The sequence below is a fragment of the Schistocerca serialis genome, unplaced genomic scaffold (assembly GCF_023864345.2).
Source record: "Schistocerca serialis cubense isolate TAMUIC-IGC-003099 unplaced genomic scaffold, iqSchSeri2.2 HiC_scaffold_971, whole genome shotgun sequence".
In the NCBI taxonomy this organism is placed as follows: domain Eukaryota; kingdom Metazoa; phylum Arthropoda; class Insecta; order Orthoptera; family Acrididae; genus Schistocerca; species Schistocerca serialis.
The window spans coordinates 15861-34839 of record NW_026048597.1 but is presented as its reverse complement, the minus strand read 5'-3'; the positions used below and the strand labels follow the sequence as shown (position 1 = coordinate 34839).

At 49.7% G+C, this 18979-nt stretch overlaps 18 non-coding genes across 18 annotated transcripts; 9 read left to right on the top strand and 9 right to left on the bottom strand.

The window, feature by feature from the left end:
* The first annotated feature begins 336 nt into the window (after positions 1-336).
* Positions 337-408, top strand: Trnag-ccc (transfer RNA glycine (anticodon CCC)). Its single transcript has one exon. It is a non-coding gene; the product is annotated as a tRNA-Gly (tRNA).
* Positions 409-1536: 1128 nt separating this feature from the next.
* On the bottom strand, positions 1537-1620 carry Trnal-uaa (transfer RNA leucine (anticodon UAA)). Its single transcript has one exon. It is a non-coding gene; the product is annotated as a tRNA-Leu (tRNA).
* A 689-nt stretch (positions 1621-2309) lies between these two features.
* On the top strand, positions 2310-2381 carry Trnag-ccc (transfer RNA glycine (anticodon CCC)). Its single transcript has one exon. It is a non-coding gene; the product is annotated as a tRNA-Gly (tRNA).
* Positions 2382-3513: 1132 nt separating this feature from the next.
* Trnal-uaa (transfer RNA leucine (anticodon UAA)) lies at positions 3514-3597 on the bottom strand. Its single transcript has one exon. It is a non-coding gene; the product is annotated as a tRNA-Leu (tRNA).
* A 1890-nt stretch (positions 3598-5487) lies between these two features.
* On the bottom strand, positions 5488-5570 carry Trnal-uaa (transfer RNA leucine (anticodon UAA)). Its single transcript has one exon. It is a non-coding gene; the product is annotated as a tRNA-Leu (tRNA).
* Positions 5571-6259: 689 nt separating this feature from the next.
* Trnag-ccc (transfer RNA glycine (anticodon CCC)) lies at positions 6260-6331 on the top strand. The gene has a single exon. It is a non-coding gene; the product is annotated as a tRNA-Gly (tRNA).
* Positions 6332-7459: 1128 nt separating this feature from the next.
* Trnal-uaa (transfer RNA leucine (anticodon UAA)) lies at positions 7460-7544 on the bottom strand. Its single transcript has one exon. It is a non-coding gene; the product is annotated as a tRNA-Leu (tRNA).
* Positions 7545-8232: 688 nt separating this feature from the next.
* On the top strand, positions 8233-8304 carry Trnag-ccc (transfer RNA glycine (anticodon CCC)). The gene has a single exon. It is a non-coding gene; the product is annotated as a tRNA-Gly (tRNA).
* A 1128-nt stretch (positions 8305-9432) lies between these two features.
* On the bottom strand, positions 9433-9516 carry Trnal-uaa (transfer RNA leucine (anticodon UAA)). Its single transcript has one exon. It is a non-coding gene; the product is annotated as a tRNA-Leu (tRNA).
* A 686-nt stretch (positions 9517-10202) lies between these two features.
* Trnag-ccc (transfer RNA glycine (anticodon CCC)) lies at positions 10203-10274 on the top strand. The gene has a single exon. It is a non-coding gene; the product is annotated as a tRNA-Gly (tRNA).
* A 1125-nt stretch (positions 10275-11399) lies between these two features.
* Positions 11400-11483, bottom strand: Trnal-uaa (transfer RNA leucine (anticodon UAA)). Its single transcript has one exon. It is a non-coding gene; the product is annotated as a tRNA-Leu (tRNA).
* Positions 11484-12169: 686 nt separating this feature from the next.
* On the top strand, positions 12170-12241 carry Trnag-ccc (transfer RNA glycine (anticodon CCC)). Its single transcript has one exon. It is a non-coding gene; the product is annotated as a tRNA-Gly (tRNA).
* Positions 12242-13356: 1115 nt separating this feature from the next.
* Positions 13357-13440, bottom strand: Trnal-uaa (transfer RNA leucine (anticodon UAA)). Its single transcript has one exon. It is a non-coding gene; the product is annotated as a tRNA-Leu (tRNA).
* A 686-nt stretch (positions 13441-14126) lies between these two features.
* On the top strand, positions 14127-14198 carry Trnag-ccc (transfer RNA glycine (anticodon CCC)). The gene has a single exon. It is a non-coding gene; the product is annotated as a tRNA-Gly (tRNA).
* A 1115-nt stretch (positions 14199-15313) lies between these two features.
* On the bottom strand, positions 15314-15397 carry Trnal-uaa (transfer RNA leucine (anticodon UAA)). Its single transcript has one exon. It is a non-coding gene; the product is annotated as a tRNA-Leu (tRNA).
* Positions 15398-16083: 686 nt separating this feature from the next.
* Trnag-ccc (transfer RNA glycine (anticodon CCC)) lies at positions 16084-16155 on the top strand. The gene has a single exon. It is a non-coding gene; the product is annotated as a tRNA-Gly (tRNA).
* Positions 16156-17280: 1125 nt separating this feature from the next.
* On the bottom strand, positions 17281-17364 carry Trnal-uaa (transfer RNA leucine (anticodon UAA)). The gene has a single exon. It is a non-coding gene; the product is annotated as a tRNA-Leu (tRNA).
* Positions 17365-18050: 686 nt separating this feature from the next.
* Trnag-ccc (transfer RNA glycine (anticodon CCC)) lies at positions 18051-18122 on the top strand. The gene has a single exon. It is a non-coding gene; the product is annotated as a tRNA-Gly (tRNA).
* Positions 18123-18979: the final 857 nt, after the last annotated feature.

Here is an 18979-nt window from a genome sequence, read left to right as displayed (position 1 = left end):
TCCAGGCGAGCATCAAACTAACCAACTTAATATTGTGATACTTAGGCGCTTTCTACTTCTGGATTGGCACACATATGCTGCATCGTCTCTGGATCATCAGTAAGTACGTCACATTAGATATTTGTTTTATCGCCCTGCTGTAAATTAAAGGGCAGTTTTTCAACGGCTGTCAGTTCTGCTTCTAGCTTCACTACATCGCCCTAGCAGCACCTACGCACTGCGTTCAGATGTGCTCACCTCCGCCCTGGCGTTGAGCGCCTACAGCGCCATCGCCTTCGGCCTCTGGTGGCAGGAGGGTAGCCGACACATGAGGGCGTGGGTGGGACGCAGCACAACGCGGTGGTGGTGTAACGGTCAGCATGGTTGCTTCCCAAGCAGTTGATCCGGGTTCGATTCCCGGCCACCGCACAAAACGTACCTTTTTCTTCTACGGGTATTCCACGTAACGAAACGCGATCTTCGAAACTGTGAACTGTCGCGGTACGAATAGTTTTCCTTCGCCCCTCGTCTCAGTCCGTGCTGCCATGGCGCTAGTCTGCGGGTTTCGTTTCTCAGCATCGTGTGTCTCCATGTGTCGACTTGTCTCGACTTTGCTCGGCTGACGCGAAAGCTGACGCTTGGAAATGGGCATATATGTAGAGGGCAGTGCGAGAAACGACTGGGAGAGATCAAAAAATCGACAAACACACGACAGAATCTTTCATTTTATTGTGGCCACAGATTCGCCCCTTAGTGTACCGAGAGGTAAGAGTGGCGCCAGCGTGCGGGACCGCATCATTATCGCTAAGCAACAGCGAAACCGAAGGAAAAATGCAAAATGAAAGAAGCGAACAGCACATCGAGTTCCCAGCCGAGCACGCATCCAAGTACTAACCACGGCCAACGAATCTTAACGCCGGTGAACATACGAGAACCGCTGACACTACGCGCGGTATGGCCGTTGGCGACAGTATCGCGCAACGTGTAAACATCTTACTTCTTGTGAAGATCGCTTGTTATTTACCTGGCAGTGTCACGCTGGAGGAAGCATTGTCTTTTAGGGGAGAAAAATGAAACGGCACTTGGTGCGGTCGAATACGTGGCCTTTGTGTTCACAGCACGACGCTCTAACTTACTCAGCTATCGAGCTACGCAATGTGGCACGTCTGCAGTCCAATACCCGATCCACCGTCTCATCCACCTTTATTACTGCCCTGACTCTCATTTAAACACATATCTGCTTTCCTTCACGTTTGCTCGCCTGATGCTTGGACCCCAAAAACCACAACACAAAGATATCGTAAATGCTGTGAGAATAACCAAGACACAGCAAGCAAAAGTATGTTCGGCTACCGGGAATCGAATCCTGGCCTCGTGGCGAAAGCCATGTCTCCTAGCAGCTTTCCATTCTTTCTGACCGCCAGACAATCAGACTTGCAAGGCAAGCACCATAGTCACTGCGCCGTCTCTAGTAGTATCTGTGGAACCTGTTCCCGCGTAATTTACTTGTTTTCCCGCATGTATGAAATTGGTAGTTTTGGAATATCTAAAATGCATTGTCAGATGTGGGGTTCGAACCCACGCTCCCCTTAGGGAACCAGAGCTTAAATCTGGCGCCTTAGACCGCTCGGCCAATCTGACGTGTGAGCGCAAAGTCTCTACTACCGTCCTTTCAAGGAATATCTCCAGAGCCTGACGGCGAAATTAGCGTGTTTTCTTTCCTTGTGTGAAGGAATTACGTTGGTTTTAGAGTATTTAAAACGAGTTGTCAGATGTGAGGTTGCACCACAAACCTCCCTTTCGGGAACCACAGCTTAAACATGGTGCCCTTAAACCATTGTTTTCCGTCGCCATCTGTCTTGAGTGGAACGAGCAGAACTGTAGTTATCAATATTCACATTGACGCAGAGAAAACAAAAAACGACACAAAAGGCCGTTACCTAGCAACGGCTACGCTGTGCATTTCGCCCTCAGGGGAAGCTAATGATATGCTCCAGGCGAGCATCAAACTAACCAACTTAATATTGTGATACTTAGGCGCTTTCTACTTCTGGATTGGCACACATATGCTGCATCGTCTCTGGATCATCAGTAAGTACGTCACATTAGATATTTGTTTTATCGCCCTGGCTGTAAATTAAAGGGCAGTTTTTCAACGGCTGTCAGTTCTGCTTCTAGCTTCACTACATCGCCCTAGCAGCAGCCTACGCACTGCGTTCAGATGTGCTCACCTCCGCCCTGGCGTTGAGCGCCTACAGCGCCATCGCCTTCGGCCTCTGGTGGCAGGAGGGTAGCCGACACATGAGGGCGTGGGTGGGACGCAGCACAACGCGGTGGTGGTGTAACGGTCAGCATGGTTGCTTCCCAAGCAGTTGATCCGGGTTCGATTCCCGGCCACCGCACAAAACGTACCTTTTTCTTCTACGGGTATTCCACGTAACGAAACGCGATCTTCGAAACTGTGAACTGTCGCGGTACGAATAGTTTTCCTTCGCCCTCGTCTCAGTCCGGTGCTGCCATGGCGCTAGTCCTGCGGGGTTTCGTTTCTCAGCATCGTGTGTCTCCATGTGTCGACTTGTCTCGACTTTGCTCGGCTGACGCGAAAGCTGACGCTTGGAAATGGGCATATATGTAGAGGGCAGGTGCGAGAAACGACTGGGAGAGATCAAAAATCGACAAACACACGACAGAATCTTTCATTTTTATTGTGGCCACAGATTCGCCCCTTAGTGTACCGAGAGGGTAAGAGTGGCGCCAGCGTGCGGGACCGCATCATTATCGCTAAGCAACAGCGAAACCGAAGGAAAAAATGCAAAATGAAAGAAGCGAACAGCACATCGAGTTCCCAGCCGAGCACGCATCCAAGTACTAACCACGGCCAACGAATCTTAACGCCGGTGAACATACGAGAACCGCTGCACTACGCGCGGTATGGCCGTTGGCGACAGTATCGCGCAACGTGTAAACATCTTACTTCTTGTGAAGATCGCTTGTTATTTACCTGGCAGTGTCACGCTGGAGGAAGCATTGTCTTTTAGGGGAGAAAAATGAAACGGCACTTGGTGCGGTCGAATACGTGGCCTTTGTGTTCACAGCACGACGCTCTAACTTACTCAGCTATCGAGCTACGCAATGTGGCACGTCTGCAGTCCAATACCCGATCCACCGTCTCATCCACCTTTATTACTGCCCTGACACTCATTTAAACACATATCTGCTTTCCCTTCACGTTTGCTCGCCTGATGCTTGGACCCCAAAAAACCACAACACAAAGATATCGTAAATGCTGTGAGAATAACCAAGACACAGCAAGCAAAAGTATGTTCGGCTACCGGGAATCGAATCCTGGCCTCGTGGCGAAAGCCATGTCTCCTAGCAGCTTTCCATTCTTTCTGACCGCCAGACAATCAGACTTGCAAGGCAAGCACCATAGTCACTGCCGTCTCTAGTAGTATCTGTGGAACCTGTTCCCGCGTAATTTACTTGTTTTCCCGCATGTATGAAATTGGTAGTTTTGGAATATCTAAAATGCATTGTCAGATGTGGGGTTCGAACCCACGCTCCCCTTAGGGAACCAGAGCTTAAATCTGGCGCCTTAGACCGCTCGGCCAATCTGACGTGTGAGCGCAAAGGTCTCTACTACCGTCCTTTCAAGGAATATCTCCAGAGCCTGACGGCGAAATTAGCGTGTTTTCTTTCCTTGTGTGAAGGAATTACGTGTGGTTTTAGAGTATTTAAAACGAGTTGTCAGATGTGAGGTTGCACCACAAACCTCCCTTTCGGGAACCACAGCTTAAACATGGTGCCTTAAACCATTGTTTTCCGTCGCCATCTGTCTTGAGTGGAACGAGCAGAACTGTAGTTATCAATATTCACATTGACGCAGAGAAAACAAAAAACGACACAAAAGGCCGTTACCTAGCAACGGCTACGCTGTGCATTTCGCCCTCAGGGGAAGCTAATGATATGCTCCAGGCGAGCATCAAACTAACCAACTTAATATTGTGATACTTAGGCGCTTTCTACTTCTGGATTGGCACACATATGCTGCATCGTCTCTGGATCATCAGTAAGTACGTCACATTAGATATTTGTTTTATCGCCCTGCTGTAAAATTAAAGGGCAGTTTTTCAACGGCTGTCAGTTCTGCTTCTAGCTTCACTACATCGCCCTAGCAGCACCTACGCACTGCGTTCAGATGTGCTCACCTCCGCCCTGGCGTTGAGCGCCTACAGCGCCATCGCCTTCGGCCTCTGGTGGCAGGAGGGTAGCCGACACATGAGGGGCGTGGGGTGGGACGCAGCACAACGCGGTGGTGGTGTAACGGTCAGCATGGTTGCTTCCCAAGCAGTTGATCCGGGGTTCGATTCCGGCCACCGCACAAAACGTACCTTTTTCTTCTACGGGTATTCCACGTAACGAAACGCGATCTTCGAAACTGTGAACTGTCGCGGGTACGAATAGTTTTCCTTCGCCCCTCGTCTCAGTCCGTGCTGCCATGGCGCTAGTCTGCGGGTTTCGTTTCTCAGCATCGTGTGTCTCCATGTGTCGACTTGTCTCGACTTTGCTCGGCTGACGCGAAAGCTGACGCTTGGAAATGGGCATATATGTAGAGGGCAGGTGCGAGAAACGACTGGGAGAGATCAAAAATCGACAAACACACGACAGAATCTTTCATTTTATTGTGGCCACAGATTCGCCCCTTAGTGTACCGAGAGGTAAGAGTGGCGCCAGCGTGCGGGACCGCATCATTATCGCTAAGCAACAGGCGAAACCGAAGGAAAAATGCAAAATGAAAGAAGCGAACAGCACATCGAGTTCCCAGCCGAGCACGCATCCAAGTACTAACCACGGCCAACGAATCTTAACGCCGGTGAACATACGAGAACCGCTGCACTACGCGCGGTATGGCCGTTGGCGACAGTATCGCGCAACGTGTAAACATCTTACTTCTTGTGAAGATCGCTTGTTATTTACCTGGCAGTGTCACGCTGGAGGAAGCATTGTCTTTTAGGGAGAAAAATGAAACGGCACTTGGTGCGGTCGAATACGTGGCCTTTGTGTTCACAGCACGACGCTCTAACTTACTCAGCTATCGAGCTACGCAATGTGGCACGTCTGCAGTCCAATACCCGATCCACCGTCTCATCCACCTTTATTACTGCCCTGACTCTCATTTAAACACATATCTGCTTTCCTTCACGTTTGCTCGCCTGATGCTTGGACCCCAAAAACCACAACACAAAGATATCGTAAATGCTGTGAGAATAACCAAGACACAGCAAGCAAAAGTATGTTCGGCTACCGGGAATCGAATCCTGGCCTCGTGGCGAAAGCCATGTCTCCTAGCAGCTTTCCATTCTTTCTGACCGCCAGACAATCAGACTTGCAAGGCAAGCACCATAGTCACTGCCGGTCTCTAGTAGTATCTGTGGAACCTGTTCCCGCGTAATTTACTTGTTTTCCCGCATGTATGAAATTGGTAGTTTTGGAATATCTAAAATGCATTGTCAGATGTGGGGTTCGAACCCACGCTCCCTTAGGGAACCAGAGCTTAAATCTGGCGCCTTAGACCGCTCGGCCAATCTGACGTGTGAGCGCAAAGTCTCTACTACCGTCCTTCAAGGAATATCACTCCAGAGCCTGACGGCGAAATTAGCGTGTTTTCTTTCCTTGTGTGAAGGAATTACGTTGGTTTTAGAGTATTTAAAACGAGTTGTCAGATGTGAGGTTGCACCACAAACCTCCCTTTCGGGAGACCACAGCTTAAACATGGTGCCTTAAACCATTGTTTTCCGTCGCCATCTGTCTTGAGTGGAACGAGCAGAACTGTAGTTATCAATATTCACATTGACGCAGAGAAAACAAAAAACGACACAAAAGGCCGTTACCTAGCAACGGCTACGCTGTGCATTTCGCCCTCAGGGGAAGCTAATGATATGCTCCAGGCGAGCATCAAACTAACCAACTTAATATTGTGATACTTAGGCGCTTTCTACTTCTGGATTGGCACACATATGCTGCATCGTCTCTGGATCATCAGTAAGTACGTCACATTAGATATTTGTTTTATCGCCCTGCTGTAAATTAAAGGGCAGTTTTTCAACGGCTGTCAGTTCTGCTTCTAGCTTCACTACATCGCCCTAGCAGCACCTACGCACTGCGTTCAGATGTGCTCACCTCCGCCCTGGCGTTGAGCGCCTACAGCGCCATCGCCTTCGGCCTCTGGTGGCAGGAGGGTAGCCGACACATGAGGGCGTGGGGTGGGACGCAGCACAACGCGGTGGTGGTGTAACGGTCAGCATGGTTGCTTCCCAAGCAGTTGATCCGGGTTCGATTCCCGGCCACCGCACAAAACGTACCTTTTTCTTCTACGGGTATTCCACGTAACGAAACGCGATCTTCGAAACTGTGAACTGTCGCGGTACGAATAGTTTTCCTTCGCCCCTCGTCTCAGTCCGTGCTGCCATGGCGCTAGTCTGCGGGTTTCGTTTCTCAGCATCGTGTGTCTCCATGTGTCGACTTGTCTCGACTTTGCTCGGCTGACGCGAAAGCTGACGCTTGGAAATGGGCATATATGTAGAGGGCAGGTGCGAGAAACGACTGGGAGAGATCAAAAATCGACAAACACACGACAGAATCTTTCATTTTATTGTGGCCACAGATTCGCCCCTATTAGTGTACCGAGAGGTAAGAGTGGCGCCAGCGTGCGGGACCGCATCATTATCGCTAAGCAACAGCGAAACCGAAGGAAAAATGCAAAATGAAAAGAAGCGAACAGCACATCGAGTTCCCAGCCGAGCACGCATCCAAGTACTAACCACGGCCAACGAATCTTAACGCCGGGTGAACATACGAGAACCGCTGCACTACGCGCGGTATGGCCGTTGGCGACAGTATCGCGCAACGTGTAAACATCTTACTTCTTGTGAAGATCGCTTGTTATTTACCTGGCAGTGTCACGCTGGAGGAAGCATTGTCTTTTAGGGGAGAAAAATGAAACGGCACTTGGTGCGGTCGAATACGTGGCCTTTGTGTTCACAGCACGACGCTCTAACTTACTCAGCTATCGAGCTACGCAATGTGGCACGTCTGCAGTCCAATACCGATCCACCGTCTCATCCACCTTTATTACTGCCCTGACTCTCATTTAAACACATATCTGCTTTCCTTCACGTTTGCTCGCCTGATGCTTGGACCCCAAAAACCACAACACAAAGATATCGTAAATGCTGTGAGAATAACCAAGACACAGCAAGCAAAAGTATGTTCGGCTACCGGGAATCGAATCCTGCCTCGTGGCGAAAGCCATGTCTCCTAGCAGCTTTCCATTCTTTCTGACCGCCAGACAATCAGACTTGCAAGGCAAGCACCATAGTTCACTGCCGTCTCTAGTAGTATCTGTGGAACCTGTTCCCGCGTAATTTACTTGTTTTCCCGCATGTATGAAATTGGTAGTTTTGGAATATCTAAAATGCATTGTCAGATGTGGGGGTTCGAACCCACGCTCCCCTTAGGGAACCAGAGCTTAAATCTGGCGCCTTAGACCGCTCGGCCAATCTGACGTGTGAGCGCAAAGTCTCTACTACCGTCCTTTCAAGGAATATCTCCAGAGCCTGACGGCGAAATTAGCGTGTTTTCTTTCCTTGTGTGAAGGAATTACGTTGGTTTTAGAGTATTTAAAACGAGTTGTCAGATGTGAGGTTGCACCACAAACCTCCCTTTCGGGAACCACAGCTTAAACATGGTGCCTTAAACCATTGTTTTCCGTCGCCCATCTGTCTTGAGTGGAACGAGCAGAACTGTAGTTATCAATATTCACATTGACGCAGAGAAAACAAAAAACGACACAAAAGGCCGTTACCTAGCAACGGCTACGCTGTGCATTTCGCCCTCAGGGGAAGCTAATGATATGCTCCAGGCGAGCATCAAACTAACCAACTTAATATTGTGATACTTAGGCGCTTTCTACTTCTGGATTGGCACACATATGCTGCATCGTCTCTGGATCATCAGTAAGTACGTCACATTAGATATTTGTTTTATCGCCCTGCTGTAAATTAAAGGGCAGTTTTTCAACGGCTGTCAGTTCTGCTTCTAGCTTCACTACATCGCCCTAGCAGGCACCTACGCACTGCGTTCAGATGTGCTCACCTCCGCCCTGGCGTTGAGCGCCTACAGCGCCATCGCCTTCGGCCTCTGGTGGCAGGAGGGTAGCCGACACATGAGGGCGTGGGTGGGACGCAGCACAACGCGGTGGTGGTGTAACGGTCAGCATGGTTGCTTCCCAAGCAGTTGATCCGGGTTCGATTCCCGGCCACCGCACAAAACGTACCTTTTCTTCTACGGGTATTCCACGTAACGAAACGCGATCTTCGAAACTGTGAACTGTCGCGGTACGAATAGTTTTCCTTCGCCCCTCGTCTCAGTCCGTGCTGCCATGGCGCTAGTCTGCGGGTTTCGTTTCTCAGCATCGTGTGTCTCCATGTGTCGACTTGTCTCGACTTTGCTCGGCTGACGCGAAAGCTGACGCTTGGAAATGGGCATATATGTAGAGGGCAGGTGCGAGAAACGACTGGGAGAGATCAAAAATCGACAAACACACGACAGAATCTTTCATTTTATTGTGGCCACAGATTCGCCCCTTAGTGTACCGAGAGGTAAGAGTGGCGCCCTTAGCGTGCGGGACCGCATCATTATCGCTAAGCAACAGCGAAACCGAAGGAAAAATGCAAAATGAAAGAAGCGAACAGCACATCGAGTTCCCAGCCGAGCACGCATCCAAGTACTAACCACGGCCAACGAATCTTAACGCCGGTGAACATACGAGAACCGCTGCACTACGCGCGGTATGGCCGTTGGCGACAGTATCGCGCAACGTGTAAACATCTTACTTCTTGTGAAGATCGCTTGTTATTTACCTGGCAGTGTCACGCTGGAGGAAGCATTGTCTTTTAGGGGAGAAAAATGAAACGGCACTTGGTGCGGTCGAATACGTGGCCTTTGTGTTCACAGCACGACGCTCTAACTTACTCAGCTATCGAGCTACGCAATGTGGCACGTCTGCAGTCCAATACCCGATCCACCGTCCTCATCCACCTTTATTACTGCCCTGACTCTCATTTAAACACATATCTGCTTTCCTTCACGTTTGCTCGCCTGATGCTTGGACCCCAAAAACCACAACACAAAGATATCGTAAATGCTGTGAGAATAACCAAGACACAGCAAGCAAAAGTATGTTCGGCTACCGGGAATCGAATCCTGGCCTCGTGGCGAAAGCCATGTCTCCTAGCAGCTTTCCATTCTTTCTGACCGCCAGACAATCAGACTTGCAAGGCAAGCACCATAGTCACTGCCGTCTCTAGTAGTATCTGTGGAACCTGTTCCCGCGTAATTTACTTGTTTTCCCGCATGTATGAAATTGGTAGTTTTGGAATATCTAAAATGCATTGTCAGATGTGGGGTTCGAACCCACGCTCCCCTTAGGGAACCAGAGCTTAAATCTGGCGCCTTAGACCGCTCGGCCAATCTGACGTGTGAGCGCAAAGTCTCTACTACCGTCCTTTCAAGGAATATCTCCAGAGCCTGACGGCGAAATTAGCGTGTTTTCTTTCCTTGTGTGAAGGAATTACGTTGGTTTTAGAGTATTTAAAACGAGTTGTCAGATGTGAGGTTGCACCACAAACCTCCCTTTCGGGAACCACAGCTTAAACATGGTGCCTTAAACCATTGTTTTCCGTCGCCATCTGTCTTGAGTGGAACGAGCAGAACTGTAGTTATCAATATTCACATTGACGCAGAGAAAACAAAAAACGACACAAAAGGCCGTTACCTAGCAACGGCTACGCTGTGCATTTCGCCCTCAGGGGAAGCTAATGATATGCTCCAGGCGAGCATCAAACTAACCAACTTAATATTGTGATACTTAGGCGCTTTCTACTTCTGGATTGGCACACATATGCTGCATCGTCTCTGGATCATCAGTAAGTACGTCACATTAGATATTTGTTTTATCGCCCTGCTGTAAATTAAAGGGCAGTTTTTCAACGGCTGTCAGTTCTGCTTCTAGCTTCACTACATCGCCCTAGCAGCACCTACGCACTGCGTTCAGATGTGCTCACCTCCGCCCTGGCGTTGAGCGCCTACAGCGCCATCGCCTTCGGCCTCTGGTGGCAGGAGGGTAGCCGACACATGAGGGCGTGGGTGGGACGCAGCACAACGCGGTGGTGGTGTAACGGTCAGCATGGTTGCTTCCCAAGCAGTTGATCCGGGTTCGATTCCCGGCCACCGCACAAAACGTACCTTTTTCTTCTACGGGTATTCCACGTAACGAAACGCGATCTTCGAAACTGTGAACTGTCGCGGTACGAATAGTTTTCCTTCGCCCCTCGTCTCAGTCCGTGCTGCCATGGCGCTAGTCTGCGGGTTTCGTTTCTCAGCATCGTGTGTCTCCATGTGTCGACTTGTCTCGACTTTGCTCGGCTGACGCGAAAGCTGACGCTTGGAAATGGGCATATATGTAGAGGGCAGGTGCGAGAAACGACTGGGAGAGATCAAAAATCGACAAACACACGACAGAATCTTTCATTTTATTGTGGCCACAGATTCGCCCCTTAGTGTACCGAGAGGTAAGAGTGGCGCCAGCGTGCGGGACCGCATCATTATCGCTAAGCAACAGCGAAACCGAAGGAAAAATGCAAAATGAAAGAAGCGAACAGCACATCGAGTTCCCAGCCGAGCACGCATCCAAGTACTAACCACGGCCAACGAATCTTAACGCCGGTGAACATACGAGAACCGCTGCACTACGCGCGGTATGGCCGTTGGCGACAGTATCGCGCAACGTGTAAACATCTTACTTCTTGTGAAGATCGCTTGTTATTTACCTGGCAGTGTCACGCTGGAGGAAGCATTGTCTTTTAGGGGAGAAAAATGAAACGGCACTTGGTGCGGTCGAATACGTGGCCTTTGTGTTCACAGCACGACGCTCTAACTTACTCAGCTATCGAGCTACGCAATGTGGCACGTCTGCAGTCCAATACCCGATCCACCGTCTCATCCACCTTTATTACTGCCCTGACTCTCATTTAAACACATATCTGCTTTCCTTCACGTTTGCTCGCCTGATGCTTGGACCCCAAAAACCACAACACAAAGATATCGTAAATGCTGTGAGAATAACCAAGACACAGCAAGCAAAAGTATGTTCGGCTACCGGGAATCGAATCCTGGCCTCGTGGCGAAAGCCATGTCTCCTAGCAGCTTTCCATTCTTTCTGACCGCCAGACAATCAGACTTGCAAGGCAAGCACCATAGTCACTGCCGTCTCTAGTAGTATCTGTGGAACCTGTTCCCGCGTAATTTACTTGTTTTCCCGCATGTATGAAATTGGTAGTTTTGGAATATCTAAAATGCATTGTCAGATGTGGGGTTCGAACCCACGCTCCCCTTAGGGAACCAGAGCTTAAATCTGGCGCCTTAGACCGCTCGGCCAATCTGACGTGTGAGCGCAAAGTCTCTACTACCGTCCTTTCAAGGAATATCTCCAGAGCCTGACGGCGAAATTAGCGTGTTTTCTTTCCTTGTGTGAAGGAATTACGTTGGTTTTAGAGTATTTAAAACGAGTTGTCAGATGTGAGGTTGCACCACAAACCTCCCTTTCGGGAACCACAGCTTAAACATGGTGCCTTAAACCATTGTTTTCCGTCGCCATCTGTCTTGAGTGGAACGAGCAGAACTGTAGTTATCAATATTCACATTGACGCAGAGAAAACAAAAAACGACACAAAAGGCCGTTACCTAGCAACGGCTACGCTGTGCATTTCGCCCTCAGGGGAAGCTAATGATATGCTCCAGGCGAGCATCAAACTAACCAACTTAATATTGTGATACTTAGGCGCTTTCTACTTCTGGATTGGCACACATATGCTGCATCGTCTCTGGATCATCAGTAAGTACGTCACATTAGATATTTGTTTTATCGCCCTGCTGTAAATTAAAGGGCAGTTTTTCAACGGCTGTCAGTTCTGCTTCTAGCTTCACTACATCGCCCTAGCAGCACCTACGCACTGCGTTCAGATGTGCTCACCTCCGCCCTGGCGTTGAGCGCCTACAGCGCCATCGCCTTCGGCCTCTGGTGGCAGGAGGGTAGCCGACACATGAGGGCGTGGGTGGGACGCAGCACAACGCGGTGGTGGTGTAACGGTCAGCATGGTTGCTTCCCAAGCAGTTGATCCGGGTTCGATTCCCGGCCACCGCACAAAACGTACCTTTTTCTTCTACGGGTATTCCACGTAACGAAACGCGATCTTCGAAACTGTGAACTGTCGCGGTACGAATAGTTTTCCTTCGCCCCTCGTCTCAGTCCGTGCTGCCATGGCGCTAGTCTGCGGGTTTCGTTTCTCAGCATCGTGTGTCTCCATGTCTCGACTTTGCTCGGCTGACGCGAAAGCTGACGCTTGGAAATGGGCATATATGTAGAGGGCAGGTGCGAGAAACGACTGGGAGAGATCAAAAATCGACAAACACACGACAGAATCTTTCATTTTATTGTGGCCACAGATTCGCCCCTTAGTGTACCGAGAGGTAAGAGTGGCGCCAGCGTGCGGGACCGCATCATTATCGCTAAGCAACAGCGAAACCGAAGGAAAAATGCAAAATGAAAGAAGCGAACAGCACATCGAGTTCCCAGCCGAGCACGCATCCAAGTACTAACCACGGCCAACGAATCTTAACGCCGGTGAACATACGAGAACCGCTGCACTACGCGCGGTATGGCCGTTGGCGACAGTATCGCGCAACGTGTAAACATCTTACTTCTTGTGAAGATCGCTTGTTATTTACCTGGCAGTGTCACGCTGGAGGAAGCATTGTCTTTTAGGGGAGAAAAATGAAACGGCACTTGGTGCGGTCGAATACGTGGCCTTTGTGTTCACAGCACGACGCTCTAACTTACTCAGCTATCGAGCTACGCAATGTGGCACGTCTGCAGTCCAATACCCGATCCACCGTCTCATCCACCTTTATTACTGCCCTGACTCTCATTTAAACACATATCTGCTTTCCTTCACGTTTGCTCGCCTGATGCTTGGACCCCAAAAACCACAACACAAAGATATCGTAAATGCTGTGAGAATAACCAAGACACAGCAAGCAAAAGTATGTTCGGCTACCGGGAATCGAATCCTGGCCTCGTGGCGAAAGCCATGTCTCCTAGCAGCTTTCCATTCTTTCTGACCGCCAGACAATCAGACTTGCAAGGCAAGCACCATAGTCACTGCCGTCTCTAGTAGTATCTGTGGAACCTGTTCCCGCGTAATTTACTTGTTTTCCCGCATGTATGAAATTGGTAGTTTTGGAATATCTAAAATGCATTGTCAGATGTGGGGTTCGAACCCACGCTCCCCTTAGGGAACCAGAGCTTAAATCTGGCGCCTTAGACCGCTCGGCCAATCTGACGTGTGAGCGCAAAGTCTCTACTACCGTCCTTTCAAGGAATATCTCCAGAGCCTGACGGCGAAATTAGCGTGTTTTCTTTCCTTGTGTGAAGGAATTACGTTGGTTTTAGAGTATTTAAAACGAGTTGTCAGATGTGAGGTTGCACCACAAACCTCCCTTTCGGGAACCACAGCTTAAACATGGTGCCTTAAACCATTGTTTTCCGTCGCCATCTGTCTTGAGTGGAACGAGCAGAACTGTAGTTATCAATATTCACATTGACGCAGAGAAAACAAAAAACGACACAAAAGGCCGTTACCTAGCAACGGCTACGCTGTGCATTTCGCCCTCAGGGGAAGCTAATGATATGCTCCAGGCGAGCATCAAACTAACCAACTTAATATTGTGATACTTAGGCGCTTTCTACTTCTGGATTGGCACACATATGCTGCATCGTCTCTGGATCATCAGTAAGTACGTCACATTAGATATTTGTTTTATCGCCCTGCTGTAAATTAAAGGGCAGTTTTTCAACGGCTGTCAGTTCTGCTTCTAGCTTCACTACATCGCCCTAGCAGCACCTACGCACTGCGTTCAGATGTGCTCACCTCCGCCCTGGCGTTGAGCGCCTACAGCGCCATCGCCTTCGGCCTCTGGTGGCAGGAGGGTAGCCGACACATGAGGGCGTGGGTGGGACGCAGCACAACGCGGTGGTGGTGTAACGGTCAGCATGGTTGCTTCCCAAGCAGTTGATCCGGGTTCGATTCCCGGCCACCGCACAAAACGTACCTTTTTCTTCTACGGGTATTCCACGTAACGAAACGCGATCTTCGAAACTGTGAACTGTCGCGGTACGAATAGTTTTCCTTCGCCCCTCGTCTCAGTCCGTGCTGCCATGGCGCTAGTCTGCGGGTTTCGTTTCTCAGCATCGTGTGTCTCCATGTCTCGACTTTGCTCGGCTGACGCGAAAGCTGACGCTTGGAAATGGGCATATATGTAGAGGGCAGGTGCGAGAAACGACTGGGAGAGATCAAAAATCGACAAACACACGACAGAATCTTTCATTTTATTGTGGCCACAGATTCGCCCCTTAGTGTACCGAGAGGTAAGAGTGGCGCCAGCGTGCGGGACCGCATCATTATCGCTAAGCAACAGCGAAACCGAAGGAAAAATGCAAAATGAAAGAAGCGAACAGCACATCGAGTTCCCAGCCGAGCACGCATCCAAGTACTAACCACGGCCAACGAATCTTAACGCCGGTGAACATACGAGAACCGCTGCACTACGCGCGGTATGGCCGTTGGCGACAGTATCGCGCAACGTGTAAACATCTTACTTCTTGTGAAGATCGCTTGTTATTTACCTGGCAGTGTCACGCTGGAGGAAGCATTGTCTTTTAGGGGAGAAAAATGAAACGGCACTTGGTGCGGTCGAATACGTGGCCTTTGTGTTCACAGCACGACGCTCTAACTTACTCAGCTATCGAGCTACGCAATGTGGCACGTCTGCAGTCCAATACCCGATCCACCGTCTCATCCACCTTTATTACTGCCCTGACACTCATTTAAACACATATCTGCTTTCCTTCACGTTTGCTCGCCTGATGCTTGGACCCCAAAAACCACAACACAAAGATATCGTAAATGCTGTGAGAATAACCAAGACACAGCAAGCAAAAGTATGTTCGGCTACCGGGAATCGAATCCTGGCCTCGTGGCGAAAGCCATGTCTCCTAGCAGCTTTCCATTCTTTCTGACCGCCAGACAATCAGACTTGCAAGGCAAGCACCATAGTCACTGCCGTCTCTAGTAGTATCTGTGGAACCTGTTCCCGCGTAATTTACTTGTTTTCCCGCATGTATGAAATTGGTAGTTTTGGAATATCTAAAATGCATTGTCAGATGTGGGGTTCGAACCCACGCTCCCCTTAGGGAACCAGAGCTTAAATCTGGCGCCTTAGACCGCTCGGCCAATCTGACGTGTGAGCGCAAAGTCTCTACTACCGTCCTTTCAAGGAATATCTCCAGAGCCTGACGGCGAAATTAGCGTGTTTTCTTTCCTTGTGTGAAGGAATTACGTTGGTTTTAGAGTATTTAAAACGAGTTGTCAGATGTGAGGTTGCACCACAAACCTCCCTTTCGGGAACCACAGCTTAAACATGGTGCCTTAAACCATTGTTTTCCGTCGCCATCTGTCTTGAGTGGAACGAGCAGAACTGTAGTTATCAATATTCACATTGACGCAGAGAAAACAAAAAACGACACAAAAGGCCGTTACCTAGCAACGGCTACGCTGTGCATTTCGCCCTCAGGGGAAGCTAATGATATGCTCCAGGCGAGCATCAAACTAACCAACTTAATATTGTGATACTTAGGCGCTTTCTACTTCTGGATTGGCACACATATGCTGCATCGTCTCTGGATCATCAGTAAGTACGTCACATTAGATATTTGTTTTATCGCCCTGCTGTAAATTAAAGGGCAGTTTTTCAACGGCTGTCAGTTCTGCTTCTAGCTTCACTACATCGCCCTAGCAGCACCTACGCACTGCGTTCAGATGTGCTCACCTCCGCCCTGGCGTTGAGCGCCTACAGCGCCATCGCCTTCGGCCTCTGGTGGCAGGAGGGTAGCCGACACATGAGGGCGTGGGTGGGACGCAGCACAACGCGGTGGTGGTGTAACGGTCAGCATGGTTGCTTCCCAAGCAGTTGATCCGGGTTCGATTCCCGGCCACCGCACAAAACGTACCTTTTTCTTCTACGGGTATTCCACGTAACGAAACGCGATCTTCGAAACTGTGAACTGTCGCGGTACGAATAGTTTTCCTTCGCCCCTCGTCTCAGTCCGTGCTGCCATGGCGCTAGTCTGCGGGTTTCGTTTCTCAGCATCGTGTGTCTCCATGTGTCGACTTGTCTCGACTTTGCTCGGCTGACGCGAAAGCTGACGCTTGGAAATGGGCATATATGTAGAGGGCAGGTGCGAGAAACGACTGGGAGAGATCAAAAATCGACAAACACACGACAGAATCTTTCATTTTATTGTGGCCACAGATTCGCCCCTTAGTGTACCGAGAGGTAAGAGTGGCGCCAGCGTGCGGGACCGCATCATTATCGCTAAGCAACAGCGAAACCGAAGGAAAAATGCAAAATGAAAGAAGCGAACAGCACATCGAGTTCCCAGCCGAGCACGCATCCAAGTACTAACCACGGCCAACGAATCTTAACGCCGGTGAACATACGAGAACCGCTGCACTACGCGCGGTATGGCCGTTGGCGACAGTATCGCGCAACGTGTAAACATCTTACTTCTTGTGAAGATCGCTTGTTATTTACCTGGCAGTGTCACGCTGGAGGAAGCATTGTCTTTTAGGGGAGAAAAATGAAACGGCACTTGGTGCGGTCGAATACGTGGCCTTTGTGTTCACAGCACGACGCTCTAACTTACTCAGCTATCGAGCTACGCAATGTGGCACGTCTGCAGTCCAATACCCGATCCACCGTCTCATCCACCTTTATTACTGCCCTGACACTCATTTAAACACATATTTGCTTTCCTTCACGTTTGCTCGCCTGATGCTTGGACCCCAAAAACCACAACACAAAGATATCGTAAATGCTGTGAGAATAACCAAGACACAGCAAGCAAAAGTATGTTCGGCTACCGGGAATCGAATCCTGGCCTCGTGGCGAAAGCCATGTCTCCTAGCAGCTTTCCATTCTTTCTGACCGCCAGACAATCAGACTTGCAAGGCAAGCACCATAGTCACTGCCGTCTCTAGTAGTATCTGTGGAACCTGTTCCCGCGTAATTTACTTGTTTTCCCGCATGTATGAAATTGGTAGTTTTGGAATATCTAAAATGCATTGTCAGATGTGGGGTTCGAACCCACGCTCCCCTTAGGGAACCAGAGCTTAAATCTGGCGCCTTAGACCGCTCGGCCAATCTGACGTGTGAGCGCAAAGTCTCTACTACCGTCCTTTCAAGGAATATCTCCAGAGCCTGACGGCGAAATTAGCGTGTTTTCTTTCCTTGTGTGAAGGAATTACGTTGGTTTTAGAGTATTTAAAACGAGTTGTCAGATGTGAGGTTGCACCACAAACCTCCCTTTCGGGAACCACAGCTTAAACATGGTGCCTTAAACCATTGTTTTCCGTCGCCATCTGTCTTGAGTGGAACGAGCAGAACTGTAGTTATCAATATTCACATTGACGCAGAGAAAACAAAAAACGACACAAAAGGCCGTTACCTAGCAACGGCTACGCTGTGCATTTCGCCCTCAGGGGAAGCTAATGATATGCTCCAGGCGAGCATCAAACTAACCAACTTAATATTGTGATACTTAGGCGCTTTCTACTTCTGGATTGGCACACATATGCTGCATCGTCTCTGGATCATCAGTAAGTACGTCACATTAGATATTTGTTTTATCGCCCTGCTGTAAATTAAAGGGCAGTTTTTCAACGGCTGTCAGTTCTGCTTCTAGCTTCACTACATCGCCCTAGCAGCACCTACGCACTGCGTTCAGATGTGCTCACCTCCGCCCTGGCGTTGAGCGCCTACAGCGCCATCGCCTTCGGCCTCTGGTGGCAGGAGGGTAGCCGACACATGAGGGCGTGGGTGGGACGCAGCACAACGCGGTGGTGGTGTAACGGTCAGCATGGTTGCTTCCCAAGCAGTTGATCCGGGTTCGATTCCCGGCCACCGCACAAAACGTACCTTTTTCTTCTACGGGTATTCCACGTAACGAAACGCGATCTTCGAAACTGTGAACTGTCGCGGTACGAATAGTTTTCCTTCGCCCCTCGTCTCAGTCCGTGCTGCCATGGCGCTAGTCTGCGGGTTTCGTTTCTCAGCATCGTGTGTCTCCATGTGTCGACTTGTCTCGACTTTGCTCGGCTGACGCGAAAGCTGACGCTTGGAAATGGGCATATATGTAGAGGGCAGGTGCGAGAAACGACTGGGAGAGATCAAAAATCGACAAACACACGACAGAATCTTTCATTTTATTGTGGCCACAGATTCGCCCCTTAGTGTACCGAGAGGTAAGAGTGGCGCCAGCGTGCGGGACCGCATCATTATCGCTAAGCAACAGCGAAACCGAAGGAAAAATGCAAAATGAAAGAAGCGAACAGCACATCGAGTTCCCAGCCGAGCACGCATCCAAGTACTAACCACGGCCAACGAATCTTAACGCCGGTGAACATACGAGAACCGCTGCACTACGCGCGGTATGGCCGTTGGCGACAGTATCGCGCAACGTGTAAACATCTTACTTCTTGTGAAGATCGCTTGTTATTTACCTGGCAGTGTCACGCTGGAGGAAGCATTGTCTTTTAGGGGAGAAAAATGAAACGGCACTTGGTGCGGTCGAATACGTGGCCTTTGTGTTCACAGCACGACGCTCTAACTTACTCAGCTATCGAGCTACGCAATGTGGCACGTCTGCAGTCCAATACCCGATCCACCGTCTCATCCACCTTTATTACTGCCCTGACACTCATTTAAACACATATTTGCTTTCCTTCACGTTTGCTCGCCTGATGCTTGGACCCCAAAAACCACA